This window comes from Epinephelus lanceolatus, chromosome 5 (assembly GCF_041903045.1).
Source record: "Epinephelus lanceolatus isolate andai-2023 chromosome 5, ASM4190304v1, whole genome shotgun sequence".
NCBI lineage: Eukaryota > Metazoa > Chordata > Actinopteri > Perciformes > Serranidae > Epinephelus > Epinephelus lanceolatus.
In genome coordinates, this window is record NC_135738.1 from 43697501 (window position 1) to 43702674 (window position 5174).

Sequence of the window (5174 nt, forward strand, 5' to 3'; positions counted from 1 at the left end):
AAGTTGTAGTAAACACAGTATAATCTATTTAGAGTAATGCACGAAGCGTTGTATAAAGTGTTGTAAATACAGTAAAGTGTTAAATAAAATGTAACTGTAAAAAGACTGACAAATCATTGGGAGACTGACTAAACAGAGAGCACAAAAGGAGGGGGTGAGGCATGCAGCCAGCACAGAGTGAGGAACACAGCCAATAGAAGTGGGCTTATACAAAAAACAAAGCTTTGTTAAAATTTGATAGTTTGGTTCTGACCTCTATTGGGTTAAAGGTCATTACAAAGAAAAAAAGACATTTTGGGGCCTGAATGTTTTATCATAATCTGGTATCTGTGTGTTTGTTTTATGTGATTTGTTTCAAAGTTTTGTTACATGAGGTAGTTATTAACAGTGTCTCAGTGAAACAAAACCAGACAAGGGTAACCTAACGGTGTCAACAAATTGGGGACTGGAAACCTAACGGTGCCAACAAAAAGTCCACGTTTCACTGATTGAACCAGTTGCTCGGGTGAACTCCATACAAACTGGTTGGCTGTTAAGGGGAGAATAAAAAAGAAATATCTGTTATTTTAATTTAATTTTATAGATAAATAAATAAGTGATAAGTATAGTCTCATAAATGAATAGAATAAGCAATAAAATTCTAAATAAATTATAAATGATAAGTAGCTTTAGTTTATATGTATAGTTTTGTAATAAATAAAATAAGTAATAAAATAAAGAAAAAGAAGTTGAGATCAAGCTGTTATGAGTTGGATGGAAGAGGGTGACAGCAGTAGTAATGAAATTTGGGCTGAAGAATATTGCATGACTGATGGTTCAGTGGACACTAGAGGCATAAAAAACACATTTTGGGTTGGAAAGAAGCTACATAGACAGCGAAGGGGGTGAGCAGATAGAGAGAATCAAACTAAGCTGTTAAATAAATCAAGTACACAGGCTCGCTGCTGCAACATTGTGAGATCACATTAGGCTGTCTGATAAGGCCTTGCTGCTGCAACATTGGGAGATCAAATTAGGCTGACTTCACTGGTACAACATTGTGGACCAGAGATAACACAAATAGGGAGAGTAATAAGGCAAACACATACATTTCACCAGTGACAGGTTAAGAGGTGAGATTATACATAACTCACAGAACACCTGAAATAGATGGAAGAGGGAAATGAAGGGAGAGTGAGAATAAGACGCAAGAACCAGGTCAGTATGATGCAGAAGAGGAAGCAGACGACGAGGGAGATCAGATATGGTCAGACACAGACTCAAGGGAAGAATACGAGGAGAGAGCAGTGAAGCTTACAGGATTAATGAAGTCATATACAATGCCATCAGAAAAAGGCAGAGAAGGACAGTACAGAGTCAGCACAGGTTCAGCTGTTAAAACTCCAATTGGAAGATGCACGACGTAAAACCAACGATGCAAAAAAAAAAAAAAAAAGCAGAGAAAAAATCAACCAATCAGATGGTTCGGCAGCTTCCGCCCTTCCCCATACACACTCCAGATCTATTTCCGACCCCAGAGTGGGTTCATCCTCGCCCTCCCCATTGGAGTGGCTCGAGAAGAGGTACAGGAGGATTCAGAGGCAGGGGTGGGGGTCGTGGCGACCCAAGAGGGGGTCAGGGCGGTAGAGGGTGTTTTATTTGTGGAGCCACCTTGAATCTCCCTGTGTCTAAACACCAAATATCATCCTCAGCAGTTGAACTAACTGGGTTCTCGGGACAACCACAAAATCTGCCGCTCACCAAACCACTCACTACCACCATACTCCAGGCTGAACAGACATTTTCACGCAGATATGTTTCTTCTTTGTCATGCCCTGTGAATCTATTGGGGAGAGATGTGCTGCTGAAGTGTGGAGCTTCCATACCCTGCACCCAGATGGGCTGATAGTGACCTTCCCAAATGGCTACACTGTGAACTGCTCGTTAACAACTGTGCATTCCTCCTCGCAAATGTTGTTATCAGCAGATACCTCCCCCATGGCTGAAGGACATTGAGCTGATATCTACTGGGGCCTTCTCGAGCCAGAAACCATGGAGACGCCTGGCATTGGCACTCTCTATCAGTCTTGGCGTCCCTGGGTTCAGTCATTAAATCCCTACACGCCTCCTCTCGATCCCCTCCATGTAACTCTTTATTATGACAGGAATGGCAACAAGTTGTATCAACAGGCATTTTATAATGAGATAGAAGGGAAATGTGGGAGATAACATCCACCTGCATACTGGTGGGAAATGGGGGAGTGGCTGCAGCTGTTGAACTGACCTCAGAGCAATTGCAGTGGTATGAGGCGGCGGAGGAAGCCTCCCCTCACATATCTTTGGCAGTACATCAAACATCAAGCCAAAGACTTGGGCCCTATGTGTAAAAAACATTATTCACAGATGGATGTTGTTTTAGACATCCAACGGAGGGACTGAAAGCAGCATATGCAGTGGTAAGACAGACAGAGACAGGGTTTGACAAAGTGATTACAGAAAGTGTAACAGGAAAAGAATCATCTGAATTGGCTGAACTCCAAGCAATGATTGCAGCATTAGAATGGGCTGAAGGGAAAAGAGTGAACATCTACACAGACTCTGCCTATGTCGTAGGAGCGATCCATGTGGAAATGACACAGTGGATCAGATCTGGCTTTTTAACAGCAGCAAAGACCCCCATTAAGCATGAGAAGGACATGAGGAGACTACGGGAGGCTCTGATGAAGCCGGCACAGGTAGCAGTGATTAAGTGCAAGGGTCACGACAAAGCAGGGACAGTTGTCTCCAGAGGGAATGACGCAGCAGATGTGGCAGCCAAAAGAAAGGCAGGATACAGTCAGCAGTATGTAATGCTACAAACAGAGAGAACAGTGCATGACCTCCTGCCGCCCTGTGATGTAAATATGTTAATAGCAGAACAGCAGAAAGCCTCTCCAGAGGAGCTCACAGTATGGAGAGAAAGAGGAGCAGTAAAGACAGAGGGTATGTGGGGGTCTCCAGACGGGAGACCTGCACTGCCCCCAGGGCTGAGGAGATCAGTCCTTCAAGAAGCTCATGGTGTGACTCACTGTCGGAAAACTCAAATGGCGCGATATCTCACTCATTGGTGGCACCCGTTTTTGCCAGCGGTGATTGAGAATCGCATCCAAGAATGTAAGATATATACAGAATACAATGTTAGACCCGCGGTGAAACCACATCAGGGGAGATTTCCCCTCCCCAAACTCCCAGGTCAAGAGGTCATTAATGACTATACAGACATGCTAGAGAGAGTGGGAGGATACAGGTGTCTTCTGGTGGCAGTGGATGCATACACTGGTTGGCCAGAAACCATACCTGCCAAATCAGAGGATGCAAAGACAGTAATCAAATTTCTGATCAATCAATACATTCCCACGCATGGGTTTCCCGAAAGAATCAGATCCGACAATGGAACCCATTCCAAAAACAGAGATCTACAAGAAGTAGAGAGAGCATTGGGACTAAAACACACATTTGGCGCAGTCTACCACCCTCAATCACAGGGAGCTGTAGAAAGAGCAAATGGTATTTTAAAAACCAAAATAGCAAAAATAGTAGTAGATAGTGGAAATAAGCTTAATTGGGTGGATGCTTTACCGCTTGCACTAATGTCCATGCGTTCACAAGCCAGCCGAGTCACGCATCTAACACCGCATGAAATGCTTATGAGCCGGCCCATGCCGCTACCATACTTAAGAGGTCCCCATGAGGGACCGTCCCTGGAACAATTACAAGGCGAAATGTTTGACTATTTACGAAGTCTAACCCGTATCCATAGGGCTATCTCCTGGCGGGTGAAGGGTGCCACTGAGGACAGAAGGGTCGAAATCCCAGAAGACCTTCAACGCATACTTCCTGGAGAGTGGTTGTACGTCAAGGTGTTCAAAAGGAAGTGGGACCAGCCATGCAGAGAAGGTCCATACAAGGTCATATTAGCTACACCAACTGCCTTGAAAGTTGAAGGTAAGGACGTTTGGTTCCATCTTAACCACTGCTGCAGAGCTAACAACCCAGAGAGGGTGTCGACAGAGAGCACCTCAGAGGAAAACACCCCTTCCTCAGTCGCCACCTGGTAGCCACAGGGCTGAGGATGAGGGCCCAAGCGCAGAGAGAACAGAGAGAGGAGAGAGAGCAGAGGCAGAAAGAGAGCAGGGAGAAGAAAGCAGCAGCTCAGAAACAGGTGAAGATGGTAACCTGACTCAAGTTTACATATGTAGACAGAGACCAACAAGTACAACATTCCGATTGAAACACTAAAAACCTCATCAATTCTTGATTGGTTAGAAAAGTACTCTGTTGGAAAAATCTTACAGACTATAGGAGTAATATTTGGACTCGGCGTCCTTCCCCTAGTACAGATCCTGATAAGAAGGGCCATGAGAACGGCCACGGGACAATTTATTATGCTGATACAACAGCAGGAAAAGCTCCCCGAGAAAGGCGAATTGTGGAAACTAGACAAACCGTGGGTAAGATCCTATGCATCCAAAAGATTGAACAACGATTTATATGAAACCATGATTGACAATACGGACATATGTGAGAATATGGCTGACAATATAAACTTATATGAGCCAATGAAGGGGAACCTGGAAGGGGAATACGAGGTTGTATAGAGAGAGAGAGGGAGAGCCGATTCAGGGTAAGAAATAACCAAATAATTGGCAATAGATTCAGGAAAAACCTTGTTGTTACCAAACCCATACTAACAATCGACTGATTAACATATATAGGTTATCTATACTACGGGGCAATTAGGAGGAAAAGGAGGGAAGTGAATTGAACTAAACAATGTCCTTTCTAACACACAGATTGGTGCAGAGCATGGCCAGCATGTGGAGATCCCTGTATCCAAAGCAGCAGAATCCAGGGTTGGCCTACCAAGAGCGTCCAGCCATGTCAGAGGACCAGCCCCCATTTGAGCCCAGGCTAGGGATGACCTACAGCGGCAACTGGTCAACCACCACGTGCTGCAACAGAAGATTGAGATGCTGAGGGGATCAGGTGGCGTCCTACCGGCGCCTGCGGATGACTGGTACATCCGCCTATGTGCCCGACGGACAGTAACTTGGCAGCATTAACAGCAAAGATAGCTATGTACCTTGCTTACTGTACCCGGTATATGTGAAGTTATCATGTATTCACTGAAGAAAATACCAGTAACGACTGTAGTC

General features: G+C 44.7%; 1 long non-coding RNA gene across 1 annotated transcript; it reads right to left on the bottom strand.

Moving 5' to 3' along the window:
- Positions 1 to 230: 230 nt before the first annotated feature.
- Positions 231 to 3037, bottom strand: LOC144463550 (uncharacterized). Its single transcript, XR_013491653.1, has 2 exons — positions 454 to 3037; positions 231 to 421 (listed from the first exon to the last, which is right to left on the bottom strand). It is a non-coding gene; the product is annotated as an uncharacterized LOC144463550 (long non-coding RNA).
- Between the last annotated feature and the right edge of the window lie 2137 nt (positions 3038 to 5174).